Source organism: Bubalus bubalis, chromosome 21 (assembly GCF_019923935.1).
Source record: "Bubalus bubalis isolate 160015118507 breed Murrah chromosome 21, NDDB_SH_1, whole genome shotgun sequence".
Classification (NCBI taxonomy): Eukaryota; Metazoa; Chordata; class Mammalia; order Artiodactyla; family Bovidae; genus Bubalus; species Bubalus bubalis.
In genome coordinates, this window is record NC_059177.1 from 30,532,000 (window position 1) to 30,549,927 (window position 17,928).

Consider the following 17,928-nt stretch of genomic DNA (forward strand, 5'->3'; position numbering starts at 1 on the left):
GATGAGGTGGGCTTCCAGGCCTCCTCTTTCTGCCAAGTGTCCACTGCATACAAGGTGCTTTCCTTGTCTTCACGTGCTTTCTAAGGAAATAGCAGTGTCTACTGTAGGCTGTGCTGAATTACAGTTTGAGAAAAGATAAAATGCACACTACTCTGCAGTTCCCTCCCTGAAGGCGGGGGGCCCATCTGTTTCACCGTTGTGTCCCCAAAGTGTTCAAGTTTTGTTTTTTTTTTCCCTCAGTAGACTGTCAGTGAAGGTTTGTAGGATGGACTGATGGAATGGGTCCACATATATGCACACACAGACATACAGAACCACTTTATCCTGGTCATGGTCTATATGGTAGCATTGACTCAATTTCTGTATTCCTGTTTGGAAGTTAACACTTTATATTTTTAAATTGCCCCGAGCTTCACTTGGATGTTAGTTGAAGCTGAGGTATTTTGAGAGATCCAAAATACATCATGTGAACAGACAGTGCTAATAAAAGGAAGCTGTGAATCCATATTATTATACCTTAGCACCCAGAAACAATACTACTATTCAGTGCTTTTTCAAAATAGAAAATATATATAAAACTTTTTTTTTGATGTATTTTTAACCTGTTTCCTATGTAGCTCGTATGCAGAGTGTCCATGCACAGAAGAAAAGAAACCCTAAAAGTCATAGGTGATAGCAAATGTCATTTCCATTCAGGAAAACCAAATTTTTTTTTTTTTATTAAGGGACCAAGTGAAAGATTTTTTAATTATCTTCTTCATTTAAGCAAGTACACATATAATTTCATATATTTCTTAAAATGTTGAACATGAAGCCCACTGATTTAATTAGATATATATCTTTATACCAGCAGTACTTGATCCATTTAGAGCTTAGTAATCACAGAAAATAGTACCTGAATATTTATGTATGTGTTGGTGTGTGTGTATCATGTTCAAACCCAAACACCATGAGAGGTTTCTGGAGATGAGATTATAAATGTTTTAGCCAAAGCTTGCAGCTGTCCTTCTAACATCACTTTGGAGTTTCTGTGGCAGACACAGCAGAACTAAAAGATGCTTTTAACTTACTGGTTTAGAGGAGCTTGAAAAATAGAATGGTTGACAGTAAAAATTAGTTTGGAAACATTGGACCAAATGTGACTTCTTTTGTTTCCAGTGAGGATAGGTTTGTATGTCTGGAGACCAGTCTTAGCTCTTGCTGTATAAGGTCTTAGAATGCTTTTGTAATTAAAAAAACAAAACAAAACAAAACGCTAGACCTTTCATAGCTTTTAAAGAAAAGGTTCTAGGTTGTCGTCCTTTGCTCTACTTGCTTTTGGTGTCCTGAGGTTGATGCTGTCCATTTACAGCAAAGGAATTGAATTACATCTTTATCCATAGGTAGTGAAGGGGGCCATACGGTGAAAAACGCCAGCTGATGCACTTAAAGTATTTATTTATTGTAATCTCGTCGGCCGTTGTGGAGCCTGCACAGATTTCCTGTGACATAGAAGTTTCTCTCCCTGTTTAGATGCAGTGTGCTCAGTTCCATTCTAAAAGGTTATATATATGGGGTCAGGTAGTAGATTAGCAAGGAGGCAAATAGGAGAAAAATAGCCCTTTTCATGTCTTAAGGTGCATTTGAAAGTAAATGGATCTCAGAGACAGTCTAATTCCAGGAGAATAAGTTTGTTGGATTTCTCGTTTTATGGTCCTTATGTGTCTGCACAAAAGTTGGGCTTAATCTTCATTATACTACCTGCCAGCATTAGAATAAGGATCAGGAAAGAATTCAGATTTCACTGAGCATTAATCTGGATGTAAAAACAGGCTGACTTCGCCAACTGTACATGCAAAGAAGAAGCAACTATGAAATTATATGCTACTACTTAATCTCTGGGACCTCTGAGTTTATATTATGTGGTAGGTTCCTAGAAATGGCTGGACTGAATCAAATTCTAATCACATTTTAACTGAAAGTGACAAATAAGAGAGATGAGCAGAGGACCTTAAGTTAAAGATAAGTCAAAAAGTTACAAACTTACAGAATTGATCACTAAAAATTGAATTATTATTCAGCTTTGTGTATAAGGACTTAATAATGAGTATTTTATGGTTTTACCATCTGATGGTTTACTTTAAAATCCCATGGGGGATATTGCTATTTAAATAGTGGGAAATGGTTTTTTATAAAAGTTATCCCTCTCACAATTCATCTCACTTACACAATGAGTTGTCATTTGTCTCAGGAGTCCCTTTGAGAAGTTCATCCCTTACTCACCAGGAGCATTTGTGAAATGTATCTCATTTGAAGCTCTCCCTTGGTTTCTACATAATATTCCCCACCCCCAGTGCTGCTCCTGGAGCTGTATCTTGGGGTACCGGCTTTAAGAATTCTTTCTGAAAGGAGTTGGGAGTACTCCGTGTGGAAATTCATAGGGCCCAAGGTAGCATTGTGCGAGTTGCGGTTTGCTTTTCAAAGTCGGGATTTCCATGCCATGTGGAAGGCTCCTCCCCGGCCGCCTGCCCCCCGCGCATCCTTTGGGCTCCTGTGAGCAGCCACCGCTGCAGCGGCTCTGGGGTTTGGTGAGCTGCGATCTGTTAAGGAGATAAATAATGTGCTTGGCACGACACTCCTACTCTCCTCTTTAATTTGTCTTACACAAGGAAAATTATAATTAAATCATTCAGGGTAAACCCTTGAGTGTAGAGAAGGGAAGAAAAACACACACACACACACTTTGGTAAAGATTGCCAGTAGAAACCCACTTCCCTGTTGTGCGGGGACATGTATCAATATTCAGCATCATTAGGGGAGGAGCGGCCCATGTGATTTGTGAGGCGGATGCCAGCGCTCAAATCAAGGCTTGTTAAGATCCTGTCCCAGTGCGATCACGGACCTTCTGCATCATTAGAATTCAGCACAGGCACTGCACTCCGTGCTTTGATTTTCTTCCAAGAATTCAATAATGTTTATTGTGCTGATTATATATATATAAATTCATTGGTGCAGTAGACATACCTGTGTTGTCAGGCCTGAGAGAAGTGTGGTGGGGATGAAGTTCAGGCAGGAGCTAAACAGCTGCAGAGCAAGGCAGGCACATCCTCTTACTGTCGTTTCATTCCGCAGGACCAGGGCATCCTGACTTCTTTGGTAAATAGACAAAACTTCGACCTGGGATACCTGTAAACACAAAGATATTATCTCGTTTTTCTCAACCGTCTGACTATCTTCCTTTAAGAAATTGCGAGTTTTGGTGCGGGTAAACAAAATCAATGCCATGCAAATGAAACATTTATTAAAATGCTAAATTTAGTAAAGCCCTTTGAGCTTCCTGGATCAAAGCAGCTATGTAAATACAAATAGCAATTACTACTTAAGTAATTGCCTGAATTAAAATTCTAAATATCACATTATATTATGATGCGCTAGGGAAGGGGAAGAAAACTCACATTTAATCTTTTTTGTCCCTGTGCCAAGCAACTGGCTAAACTCTTGCCTTTGGAGTGATGTCTCATTTTAGCCACGTGACCACTGGGAAGCAGCAGGGTTTGTTATACCCATTTTCCAGATGAGGAAGTTGATTCATTAAGATGAAATAAGTGACCTAGGGTCATAGAACTGGTTAGTCTCATAGTTGAGACGCAGATTCAAGGCTCTCTTTTAGTTTGTAAAACTGGACTTAAGAGATTCCATTCAGCACAGAAGTGAATACTTAATTATGATGAATTAAAGTCAGTGCTCCTAAAGGAAATTTTAAGTTGGATTTAAATTCACTTCAACAGTGTATTGGCTTACCTTCTGTGTGCACATCAGTATATTTAAAGGGAAATCCCAGTTTCCTGTGTAAGGTAGACAAGTAGTTCCTGGGCTTCTCTTAAAGGGAGGGCAGGTAGGGAGGATTTGCAAAATATAAATCATTTACAGTCTGAAACAGCACATAAAGAACAAAAATGGATCCCATGCAGGATTTGCACACAGGCAAATGTAAAACAAGGCGTGCTCTTCTTTAACTGTATCCTGACTTTCCTTCCTGCCTTATAAATCTTGGGCTTCCTCATTGAACATCATCTGGTCTCTATTCTGCTTCAGCTGTCCTTCTGTAGTCCGTATCAGAGATGGCCCTCCTCTCTGATCCTTCCCAGCTTTTTGCTTTTAGTTCAACCACCATTAGTAGATGTTTTATAACTCGAATATGTCTCAGATGCATAGCCCTTCTAAATATTTGTTCCAGGGTTTCCTTAAACGTTCGGTGAAACATTTCTTTAAACGCCTGAGAGATCCTGGGTTGTGCAGCCTCTTCTGTGATTGAAGCTGCTGTCACAGCCTCAGATGACCCAGGTCGAGGAACCTCTCTCTTTCTGAGGCCTGACCTGCCTTCTGTCCTCAGGAGATACCTTCCTTTTCCTTCTCATTCATTGACACAGCCCCGTGTATTTCAGTTGCTCGCAGTTTCCACGCTTCTCAGCTGGCAGCCACCTTCAAATAGCCCCTGAAGGTTTTTGCTTGGCTCGTGGACTTCCAGACACTTTTGCTTGATACAAAGTCTCTGTTTTCGATTTGTGGCCTTTTGACATATTGCTGTGGATCTGACTATATAACAATAACATTTATGTTGACTGGCCCCTCTGTTTTCAAAAGGCAAGGAACTCTGAGTTGTGGACATGCCTGGTGTTTCGTTTCTCTTTTCTTTTTTTTTTTTTTTTTAACTAAATTCTCTGATGGTGAATAAATAGTTGTGCTCTTGGTTTCCTTGCTAACATTCTAGAAGCTTGCTTTCAGAACTTTTCCGGTTACACAAGCCTTTAACTTTTTGCATATTTTCATATTCATATTTAGGGCCTCTGAAGCCAGACATTTAAACAGTAAGCTCTAGCTCCCATGACTCTGAATAGCTCTTCCTCATGTCGACTTTTTTTTTTTTTTAGTACTTTGAAAATCAAGTAATTTCTTTCATACTTCGTTTGATTTGAAGCACTTAAACAAACTAGTAGCTCCAAATCTTCCCTCCTCATTAGATTGTCTTGGTGAATCTGCAGTCAGATTGTCCCAAATTGTCTTTAGAAGTGTTAGGCTACTTTTTGCCCATGTGTGTTGAAGCATCTGATATTACAGAGGTCAGCGATTTATGACCTACCAGCCAAATCTGGCCAGCTGCTTATTTTGTAAATAAAGTTTTATTGGAACACAGTGAGGCTTGTTCATTGATATGTAGTCTGTGGCTGTTTTCACACACTACAATGGCTGGCTTGAGTAGTCACAGCAAAAAGCATATGGCCCACCAAGAGTGAAATATTTACCATCTGGCCATTTACAGAAAAAGCTGGCCAACTCCAACATTACCCATTGAACCAGCGTTTCTCAGATTTCCTGATGATAACATTACAGGTGTTTGTTAAAGCATACATCTTCCTAGGCCTGAAGATTTGGATTCCACTGGTGTGAGATGGGGTACAGGAGTTTCTTTGTCATACCTACCCTAAATTCTTAGGCTTCCCTGGTGGTTCCTTGGTAAATAATCACCTGCCAATGTAGGAGATGCGGGGTTCGATCCCTGGGTCAGGAAGATCCCCTAGAGAAGGAAATGGCAACCCACTCCGGTATTCTTGCCTGGAGAATCCCACGGACAGAGGAGCCTGGTGGGCCACAAGAGAGTCAGACACAAGTAAGTGACTAAAGAACAGCAAACAACAAAAGCCCTAAATTCTTACTACTCAGAGGCTGTAGACCTGCAACTTTGGTATCATGTGGGAGCTCATTAGAAATGCAGGGTCTCAGGCCCTATCCTGGCCCTCCTGAGTCAGGGTCTGCATTTTCACCCAGTCCCAGGGTCAAAATGCAGTCCTTGACGTGCCCATTCCGGTTTGAGAAACAGCACAGGTAGCATGCTCAGTTGACCTGGGTTTTGACACTGCTGGAAAGGACAGTTTTTCATCCAGATTTTGATGACTCTCCCAGACATCTTCAGTCCACCGAACAAGTGGCTTGCCATTCTTGTATGAGCCAAGAGAGTACAGATACTGCTACTGCTAGAAAGAATCAGAAACTAGCATATGATGGTGATGCTCAGGCAGCTGTCATTTATTGAGTATTACTTTGTGCCCGTCACAATGCATAAAGGACTTGACAAAGGCTTTGATCTTGATTTTTCCCATTTTACCCTCACAATAGCCCTATGAGTTACTGTCCTCTTTGTACAGATGATGTTGGGCAATGTATAACTTGCGTGAGTCACACAGCTAGTTAGGGACCAGGTAGGAACTGGAACTAGGGTGTCACCAAGTCTCAGGTCCTTGCAGTGGCAGCCACATTCTGGTGGTTCCCAGGTGGGCTGCTCATCAGAACCACCTGAACTGCACCCCAGACTCTGGGTTACAGCCTCCAGGGGATACAGTTTGGGGATCAGGGTCAGGCCATAACCTTCCAAGATGGTAGCCTGGGACCAGCCTGTCTATTGGGCAGTAATTAGAGAGAAGTCCCCCATCTTTCTCTACAGCCCATTCTTCTCCCCTACTAAATCTTTTTGCACAGACAGAAGGCAGGGGTGACAAGGACACAGGTGACAAGCAATGGAGACTGTAGAAAGCAGGCTGAGCATGTCCTGTCAGGTGTGGTAAGGGACAAGAAAGAGACAAGGGTGCAGCTGTCTGCTGAGGCCTAAATTACAGGCACTGCTTTCTGCTCCAGAGCCAACTCTTGGCAGCATCAGCTGTCCCACGTCTGTCTGCCTGTTTAAGGCAAAACTGGCCCTGCTTATGTCCGAAAGAAGCTCCTGGGGACTTACTAACTTTTTTGTGCACCAAAGCACTGCTGGGTGTTTGGCAACCGTCACATTTAGAAGAACTGCGATCATTTTGTCTCTCTGCTTGAAACCAGTTGTTCCTGGGTTTTAGAAATAGAAGGAAAACTTTTCTTAGTGTGGTGTAGCCTGATGCTGTGTCATCTCCTGTCATTCCACACATTCAGGAAGGACAAGGAGAGAAAACCTTTAATATCATGGCACATCCTGGGAGACTGGTTTATGGATTTTCTTAACTATTCACTTTGTGGGGTGATGAAAAGAAAAACACTCAGCCATTATTTTCAAATGGCTGTTGTGTCTTATCTCAATAAAATACCTTTTACCGTAACACACCATTGTTAGAACCTATAAATCTTTTTTCTATTTATTGTGTTTAAATGATACATACTTTCCCGTAAAATGACATCATGGGTCTGGAGAGTCAGGTTTGTTTTATAAGTTTCTCTGAGATTCAGTTGATTTTTAATTTTTTTTTCCCTTGGGCAATGGCGTAATATGAATCTCAACCGTGGGCAGTTTCTGTCCAACATGCCAGGTTTCTCACACAAAATCCATTTTGAACCCCTGTTTTCTCTCACTGTGGAAGTTAGTCATTGTTTTCTGATGAGCTGCTCTTGCTGATAAGAGGTTTTTTTCACCTAGTGCCTTGGTTGGCTCTTTCATAGTTGCTTGCACTTGTGTGGAAGCACCTGACATACATGAACTTTCTTAGCATTCATTCCACACCAGGGGTGCAAAGGGAAGCATCCAGCAGGAAGGGGTGCGGACTCATCTTTGGGTGGCTCTGATGCATAGCCTGTTGCACTAGGTTTTGTCTTTTTACCTGTAAAAACGTCTGGTTGAAATGGACTCTTTACCACTTGGATTAAATGAATAGAAACTTTTCTTTGGTGCATATGGATCCATCTGCAAGTAGAAAGGGAGACCAAGGGTTGACAGAAGGAGCTTGGAAAACTCCTAGTGGGGGTTCTTGCTTAAATGACAACCAAGAGTCCAGTGTTTTGTTTTTTTTTTTCTGTTTGTTTTGGTTTGCATTTTTTAACTTAAAGATTTTGTGTGTGTGTGTGTGTGTGTGTGTGTGTGTGTGTGTGTGTGTGACGTGGACCATTTTTAAAGTCTGTATTGAATTTGTTACAATATTGCTTCTGTTTTATGTTTTGATTTTTTGGCTGTAAGACATGTGGGATCTTAGCTTCCCAACCAGGGATAGAATCTGCACATCCTGCCTTGGAGGGTGAAGTCTTAACCCTTGGCCCACCAGGGAGATTTTTAAGCCAGCTGGTGTTGGGGCCCAGTGAGCAAGAATCTGTGAAGGAGACTTAAAAGCAAGGCACGCCCTTTTTCAAGGTTTACCAAGATGCTGTTTTGCACCAGGGCCACCTGGCAGCCTGGCTCTCAGCTCTTTCCAAGGGAGGCAGCACTGTGTGGACTGGCTGGCTGGGGTGATGCAAATGAGTAGGTTGGGCATGTTGAGCTGTCCTCACTTTCTTTATCCCACCCCCCACCCCGCTCTGTGATCAGTCAGGGCCTAAGTATATTATAAAGTATATTCTCCTCATTAAAACAATAGTGGAAGCTCACAAAGGGAAACTGTTAATATGTGTTCCAGCTTGTCATTTCTGCCTGTGTGAATAAAGCAGATAACCGTTCCTCTGGGAAACTATTTCGGGAATTGAGCAACAGATACGCTAGCCAGAGAATTCTCCTAACTGTAATTTTCCTTTTTCTGTGTACTCAAAAATAACATCCTGCTGGGCTCCTCTGTGCCTCTGCGCAGACACAGCACAATTGCCGCAGCCCAGGTGGTGGTAATGCGGGACAGTCCCCCGGGCACGTGCCGCCCAGAGTTGTACAGCTTGTTCAGTGTCTTCGTCCATATGGCGGTGTGTCCCATTCACAGAAAGACACAGGGCTGTGCCTGGTAGGTGCTGTGGTCAATGTAGTGTGAAGAGAAGCCCTCAGCTCATAGTGGCCTCTGTGGTACAGTTTGTTTAATGTCAAATCTGCGTTCTCAAGTGCACACACCACACACACACACACTCAGCCAAGAAATTCCAGAACAGCCCTTCCTTGCCGATTACCTCCTCATTTAACCTTCCTCCTTTTATTTTTTAGAAGCAAATGGTTAACCCAGAGGGTATAATTCAGGTGCATGAAACATACCTGTTTCATAAAATGTCATGTACATACATTCCTTTATAGGTGGTTGTTCGTGGGTGAACTCAATTTGAGGATAGCATGCTTGTCCTAGACTTGGTCTATAAACTCTGCAGCTTTCTTCTCTCTTTTTGCATTTTCATTTGTGAGAACTTACTTTTATTGTGCCGTTTGGGTTGTTGGACTAATGGCTTTGGTTCTTACGGTCTCAAAAAAAGGAAAGGGAAAAGGAAAAGCTAATTATTATCAGTCTTCGAAATCTGAGAATAAAACATTCCCCAGAGGTGTCAGAACTGAAAAGGGGGAGCCGAGAAAACAGAAATTTCCCAGTGAAGAAGGTGAAAAATAGTCACATTTTAAAAAGCACTTTGGAAAATTTACCCGAAGGCAAAAGCTTCTCCATTTATATACCCAAATTTTGTTCCGCTTTTGTGTAACTATTTGTATTCTTGTTTGGTAAACAAACAGACCTCATAGCAACTGTAGCTGATGATATTTATACTACCTGTAAGACTTCCCTAAACAAATAGACATAGTTTTATGACCTTCAAATTTTATTCCTTTTATAGTCTTCAAGGAAATCAGTCTAAGGGCAAGTTACTATTTCTTTCCTTTCTTTTTTCTTTTCTCTTTCTTCTCTTTTTTAAATTTGTCGCTCTCTATCTTTGAAGGATCTGCTCTGTGTGTATATTTTACAGCTTGGCTGTGAATGTTGAGTTTGAAGGTATATTATGGCAAAAGGAAAGAGAAATCTAAAGTGTTTGTGTAAATGATGTGGTATTTACTTTCAAGAGGGGCCATTTTAGTCATCTGGTGGAATTTCTGGTTATACATCCAAAAGGCTAAAAAACTCCACTGCCGTGATTACTTATAGATCTTTGAATTGGACAGGCATCTCTAGTTATGTCTCTCCTTTTTATATCTAAAATATTGATGGAAACATTCTGGTATATATGAGCCCCTATATCCAACTTACATTTTTCCATATGAGTCATATTTAAGACAAGAACAAGATGTCTCCGTGTTAAAGATCAGTGTGAGAAATAAATGGCAGTTTACTTTAATTAGAAAAAAAAATTGACACCAAGAGCTGGAATAATCCAGTAGTGTTTGAATAAATTAGAGGATTGTACAGGGAGAAATAAAAAGAAACTTAACAAGGATAAATGGGGAAGTTTTGTCCAAAGTTCAACCAAAAAAGCGTGCCTTTGCAGGACAGAAGTCACCAGACAGTACTGAGGCGGATCCGTTTGTTCTGCAAAACTTCACACAAGCTCTGACCCAAGTGTCCTTGGCTTTGAGAGGTAAAACCCTGACCTTGACAGTCTGACCTCATGGAGCTGGCATTGCAAGAGAGGAGAAGTAGAACAGACACATAATCGTGCAATGAAAAGACAGAATTAAGTTCCAGGGGAAAAAAATGAAGCCGCAAAGGAGTAAGAAGAGCAGGGCTAAGGTCACTGTTTGAATACATGGGTCTGGCGAAGCCTCTCTAAGGAAATAACCCTTGATCAGACAGGGACAAGCCCTCTAGGCAGAGGACACAGCAAAAGCAAAGCTCCTGAGGCAGGAGCAGCAAGAGAACATGCTTTGCTGGATTGTGGCTCTTACCTCGATCAGTGCGGGGGCAGCTTTGTTGTTCAGTGGTTAGGAGTGTGGACTCTGAAACCAGATGGCCTGCATTCCAGGACAGGCAGTCTACTCCACGTGCTTCATCGTGATGTGCCTCCATGTGCCCGCTGCAAAACGGGTACACTACCTTACCTGGCCTTGTCGATGAAATGAGTTTGTGCGCATTTTAGTCTCTGGCACATAGGCAGTCCTCCATGAACATTAAGTGTTTTTAATGATTTAATTAATTAAAGACTAATGAATATGGTTGTTTTTTAAGGCCATTTGTTTGTTCAAGCCACCTTTATTGAGCTTTTATTTACTAACTGTAGGTTCTGGAAATTAAGAGAAGACTTGAACATACTTCTTTCCCTTAAGGAGCTCACAGCCTAGAGAGAGAAATGCAGAGACAGACATTTGCCAACACAGAATAATAAATGCAGTGATACCAATATAGGCGAATTGAGATAAAGTGTATGGCTAGGAAAACGTGAGCACTAGTGGCAGATGGTTGTGGCTGTATTTCCATCCCCCACATTTGCATCAGGTGAACTTTTTGGACGCAGGGAACTGTGACGTTTCTGTATCCCTTGCCAGTTGCCACGACCCGATCACCTAGCACAGTCAGGCTGGCACGGCGTCATTGCTGAGCCTGAATGTTCAGAATATAGTGAATTTATGAAACGTTGACGATCAGGAACCCATTAATAGTTGTTGCTACGTGTTGGCCATAGATACTATAGGAGTAACAGGTTAGCCTTTGTTGATACTTACGGTGTTCCAAACAAGACAGAAAATTTGAATTTCTGGTCAGAGTGATTCTCAGTCGTTAGCTTGCATCAGAATCATCTGGAAGACTGGCTGAATTGCAGATTGCTGAACCCTAGTCCTGCTGTTTCTGATTCAGTACTGGGAGTGGGGCCTTAGAATTTGCGTCTCTGACAAGTTCCCAAGAACCGTACTCAGGGAACCACTGCCATAGAACATGCCAACTGCTGTTCTGATGCCATGGCATTCTTACCTTCTGCAAGTCTTAAGTGACAGAGGAGGGAGCTTGGTAACTATTATTCACTATTGAAGACAGTCTGGGTCCAAGTGCCAAGACTTAACATTTCAAAGAGAAAAAATTCTAAAGACTGACCCAATATAAACTTTTATGGAGCAAATTTATTTTTAAAAATTACTAATGTTGGTCTTTAAATCACTTGTAAGTACTCTGGGTTTGTCTTTCTAAACTTTATTTATTTATTTATTCATTTTATGCCTGAAATTGCTTTTTGAGCTTTAGTTTTGCTTACCCTGTTCCTTTTAGCATTGAGCTCCTATTGATATTCTAAGTCCCAGATCAAATATTACAGAATTTTATGTTCCAGTCATTTGTTCAGTTCTCTCTCTTTCTCCTCAGCTGGGGGATTGGGCAGACCCTTTCTAGAGAGATTGAGAGCTTAGTTATAGTCTACACCAATCAACTCCAAATGTGTCTGATCAGTCACCCCCATCAATATTAAAACTTTTGAGTGTGCACTTCTACTAAAAAAGTAAAAGTGTTAGTCAGTCAGTCGTGTCTGACTCTTTGAGACCCTATTGACTATAGTCCGCGAGGATCATCTGTCCATGGAATTCTCCAGGCAAGATTACTGAAGTGGGTAGCCATTCTTCAGGGGATCTTCCCGACCCAGGGATCAAACCCAGGTCTCCCGCATTGCCTGCAGATTCTTTACCTTCTGAGCATATTAAAGATACTTTTAATCAATTGCATGCCTAACATAGTACCTATAGTATAAAAATTTTAAAGTATGAGAAATATATACACACATGCATACAATTATCTATTCATACAAAAGTTCTAATATTATCTTAACGCATGATACAGAAATGGTAATGTAATCTTAGCCCCCTCCCATGACTCTTCTTAGGAATCTAAGTTTATAGACTGTGATCTAAGAACTCAACATGATGCTTAAACACAAAGTAAGTGTTTCATAGAACATGCTGAGGAACTTCCCTGGTGGTCTGGAGAAGCGATTAAGATAGTGAGTGCTTCCACTGAAGTGACTTAGCAGCAGCAGCTTCTACTGCAAGCGGTGAAGGTTCCATCTCTAGATGGGGAACTGAGATCCTACGTGCTGCGTGGCTCAGCCAAAAAAAACAACAACAAAAACGTACTGAATTAAGGGCAATGAAGAGTTTAATCCAGTGACCATTAATGAAGCATCTTATACTACTGAGAAATAAAAGGAATGTTGTAAATTAGGAAGTAATTCCTGGAGAACATAAAATGCAGTGCCTAATGGTTTTTAGCCATTTTATTTCTCTAACTCCCTTTCTCATTGAATCACCTCTGCTTTCTCATCTGACCCTCAGATACTTCAGTTACATGACTCCTCTGATTCTGGAATATGCTTGTGCTGACTTCCACAGCATGTCAGGGGCAGGGATTAAATGAGAAGAATTAGGATTGGAACTTTTATTTATGTTCTTTGGCTTTCTGGGTCTCCTTGTTTCCTCTAACATATGGACAAGGTTCCACACAGACCTTGTGACTCACCAGTGCAAACACTTGCACGGACATAATGCGCATGCCTGCCTAATGGTGTTAATATCTTTTGGATTAGTGGTCCCTATGTCTGTATTGACACAGTTGCTCACAGCCCCTCTTTGGAAAGCATTCTGTTTTCTTAACGAGATCCCAGTGTTAATACTGCCAGTGGGAAACTCTCACTTACAACCTTGGGATAACGGTTGCCCTTATGGGTGTCAGAAACAAAAGCTGGACCTCTGCCTCTTCTTGTCCTTTTCCTTTATTTATCCCTTCACTCGTCACCACGCAAACACAGGCATTCAGCCTTTGTCATCACCCGCCCTGTGTTTGTGATTGATCGGAACACGCCGGCCCAGTCTCTGATACTCAGGCTCTCCTCCTCTGCTCTTTTGTCTTGCTGTGCCCTTGCTTCTGAAATCAAGATTGTGTGTTTGCCCAGTGTAGCTGAAAAGGGACATGGAGGTGATGGTGGAAAAGTATCTGCCAAACTTAGGACCTGTCAGCATGGCACCAGACCTCAGATTCTTACCATTTGGTAAAGCAGCTCGTGACAAGTCACATCCACAGCCCACACAGAGGATGCCCCCCAGTCCTGAAGGGTAGGATCTAGTCCTCGAAGCATCTGACACACTGCACTGTGCTCTTGTGGCTTTTGTGGGTCATGAAGGATAACTCTGAGGCTCTTCTTTCCTATTGAAAACTCAAAGAGACTTACCAGTGGGTCACTGTTGACTCAGGAAGTAAGTCCAGTTACACACAGCCTTTCCTTGAGGGCTGCTTCATGCACTTTGATTTTCCCAAAGTTTCGTCATTTCAGTATGTGCCCCGCTGTGATGTGGTTTGAAAGTTCTGTTTAGCTGACTGTTATTTATATTATGTTCTTTAAATCGAGTCATTTTTAATGTAAATAAAATAAGCCTCATCCTAAGAAACAGTATCTGTGAAACCAGGAGTTGGAGAGAAGAGATATCTTTTTGTCTAATACAAATTAAATTTGCTAGTTTTTAGCAATGTGCGTTCTTGTTCTTCCTGGCATTGTGTGGGCTATCGTTGAACGCACACATCTCATCTGTTGGGATATTTTGGTAGGACTTCTCTGTTATTACTGAGGAGAACCTTGACTGAATATGGTACTATGCCAAGTGGATGGAAATCCTACTTTCACAATATATCCTGGTTTCCTACTTACTTAAAATATACATCCTCTCGTCCCGGGTTCAGGGATACCGCGATGGCTTGGGATTGTTGTCAAACCCAGATTCAACAGTTTACTCCAGGGTTCTCCTGATAAATAGAGTACCTGGTAAACACTGTTCATTGGCCAAATGACTCAACAGATCAGAGCTAATGTAACACTGGAAATGACCTTTTCCTGGTGCTGACTTCAGTCTTAACCTGTTTTATTATATTAAAAAAAAAAAAAAAAGTATATAATTCTTAACTTGGGGCCAGCAAAAGTGTTTGTGAGTTTGTACCTGTTGCTTGGTGAGGTTGACCAGTGTCCCCCTTCCCAGAACTACCCATCTGCAGTTGTCATTTCAACCGACAGTTAATAGAGAGGAGATCTCATGAGTATTTCTGGAAGCATGATCACTTTTAGGACAGATTCAGAACAGGGAACTCTCTGGATCCTTAGCACTCAAGTTGTAGTCCAGGCTATCACACAGAAACATGTATTATCTTGGGTCCCCTCCCAGAGTTACTGAATCAAAATCTGCATGTTAAAAAGATATCCAGGCAGTTTACATCTGTGATAGAATTTGAGAAGCATTACTCTGTGATTAGCCCTGGAAAAAAGGAAAGAGTGTGTATCCTTACCTGTAGACCCAGTTTTAATCCTTTCATCCCAGGTGACAAGTCTTTGAGTCATTCTCTTGCCATCTTCAACTTTTGCCATACCTGCATATATGTGTGTTTATTTTTTTTTCTTAAAATCAATGAAGTTAAATGGGTTTTATAAAAAGTTAACACTGAGAAGTCACAAATCTGATATATTAGTCTTTTTTTTTCCAGTACACACGAGCATGAACCCTTACCTACAGAGGTGAGGGTATTTGTATATCACTCTAACTCATCTAAGTCACTATGTTAGTAGGCCATTCCCTGAGGACCATTGCAGAAAGGTGACCCATATTTCTCTCAAGATAATTTGTATTTCCAGAAAAAGAAAAACCCAGATGTAAATAGTCAATAGCTTGTGTTTCAGATGTGAAGTTAGTTAAGGTAGACTTCACTTCTCAAGGCACAATATTGAGAGCAGATAATAACAATAATCTCCATCATTGTTTAAAAGCACAAATCTGGCACTTAATAGACTAATTCACAGTCACTCCAATTGCAAGTTTTCCTCATGAATATCATATCACAAGGGAATGTGAAATCCTCTAATTAAACATGATCTGAAAAGCAGCAGAAAATTGAGATGATGAGCGTTGTGGGGAAGAAGAGTCAGGGACTCACTGCGTGGGAGAGTGAAAGAGAGAGAAGCGTCTGTGTCTCCCAGTTTGGAGAGCGTTCCCATCTTTCTGTGCTCTAGAGCTGGCCCTTTAATGGGCTTTAATAAAACACCATTCTCTTTGATGATAGAACTGATTGCCAGCTTGCTTTCGGAAACTTGATTAATAAACACCTAAGGATGATGTATTTCTGAAACGATTAAAAATCCAAAACTTAAGGCAGTGTGCTCTAAATGCACGGCCTGAATCTTGTCCCATCTCTTCAGAAGCAGTCCATCTGCTTCTTGAAGTGTCCTCAGTGAAAGCTAAAGGACAAAGGTCATTTTCACAAAGGCACCAGGAAAACAGATACAATGCTAGAGTCACCCTTTTCCCTGTTTCCACATACCATTTTCCCTTTCCTAAACAGATGAAAAACCTCCTTCCCCACCCCAAAGCCAGCTCACCCAGTTTGATATCGTTCAAGTTGACTTCCTGAATATTCACAAATATTTGATATCTGTTCTTGAAAATTAGTGTTAAAGCGTCTGAGGTCTGATGCTGTTTTCAAGTATTACTTTATCATTCAAAATCAAATTTGGACTCCATATTCAGACTTAAGAAATTTGATGTTACTTCAAATCTCAATGAGTAGGATAGAGTAGCAAAGTAGGGGGCAGGGAAATGTGATAAGAACCAAGAAGTGAAGAGAAAGAAAGAAAGTAGGATGGATTTTGTGTAAGTTGTTAAAGCATGGTGGGAAAGAGGATGGTGGCCGGTGGGGAAAGGGAAGCGCCGAACAGCTTCTGAGTCAAAGTAGGTGGCCAAGGGGAGTGCGTGTGCTTTTTGGTGTGTGTATTTGCAGGGCATGGGGAATGCTTTAGAAAAAGGTAGCTTCCTGCTCTCCCTCAGAGGTAAGGACATAGCTATCATTTCTTTAACTAAATCTCATTCAGCAACTACTCCTTATTCATTTTTTTTCCAATTTATTTTATTGGTTATCAATAACAGGTTACACACCTTAACATGACACCATTTGTAAACAATGATATAATTTATAAGTATGTATAGATATATTTATAAATATAATTGATAAATACATTCATGAATGTGTTTTTCTTTAAGAATTTAGTTTATATATAATTCAAAGTAATGTATATACAATAAAAATTTCATATAAATATATAATACATTGCATATAATATTTACATAAATATCAATATGATGTGTATATTTATTATAATATATCCATATGTATTTATAAATTATATATTTCAAAGAATTTAATTTACCACCTCATAGAACAATACTTTTTCTGCCTAAATATATTGTCAACAATTTTATATTTACCAAAGTGACATCATGAACATAAATGAACTTCATCATCTTATAAATGCTCCTCTTCTTTTCTGCTCTCGAACTCAGAAGAGTAATAGTATAAATGAATTCCACAAAACAAAGTATTTTAGTTGCAAAAATGCTTCGATAGTGTTTTTGCTCACACCCTCTTTCATCTGCATAACTAGTGAAAGTTTGGTGGGGGCCTTCCCCCGGGAGAAGCAACACAGGTCATCACTTCTGATTCCCTGTGGTTGTGACATGAGGAGTTGGAAGGCAGGACAGTTAAATGACTTGCAAGGTTCCTGGTTTTTAGCGCTTCTATAATGAGAAACGAAGTCTTTATTCACCTGATACCCATCGCTCCGCATAGTGCTGGCCCTCAGGAAAAGGTTGTTACACTCCATTCATGTGTTGGGTGGAGAGATCCACAAAGTAGTACATTCTGAAATGATTTTTCAGCACACCAAGGGATCAACAGAATCTGGAGAACAAAAGTCGTCCCTAGGCATTCATTCCTCAAAATATTTGGTTGCTTGGGTTTTATTTTTATTAAAATTTATCTCCTTTCCCTGCTCCCTTCCCCCAGCCAGACTTCAAAAATTATACTACAGTGATGTCAAAATTACTTTAAATTATGATCATAAATTCTTTTGAGAATGGAGATAATATATTTGGAAAAAATAAAATCAGCAAAAGTGAAGCAACAAAAATTTATATGTAAAGAAAACAAACTGTAATCTTGTTCATGAACTTTCATGTTCATTTGGTTTTTGGCAAAAGTGCCAACACAGCTCACTTGGGATAGAATAATCTTTTCATTAAACATGGCTGGAACAACATGCAAAAGTAAGAAGTTCTATACCTGCCTTACATAAAATATAAAAATTAACTCAAACTCGATTAAATGTGAGGGCTACAGCTCTTGGAAGAGAATACAGAAGAAGTCTTAATTACTTTGAATCAGTCAGTGGTTTCTTAAATGTGACACCGCAAGCACAACAAGGAACTAAAGCAGGGAGAAAAAAGACTGGACTTCATCAAAATGTAAAACTTTCGTG

The 17,928-nt window shown here is 40.5% G+C and overlaps 1 protein-coding gene across 15 annotated transcripts in view; it reads left to right on the plus strand.

Annotated features, from left to right (window-relative positions):
- Nucleotides 1–17,928, plus strand: part of FOXP1 (forkhead box P1) — a 625,706-nt gene that overhangs the window by 542,761 nt on the left and 65,017 nt on the right. The window lies entirely within an intron of this gene.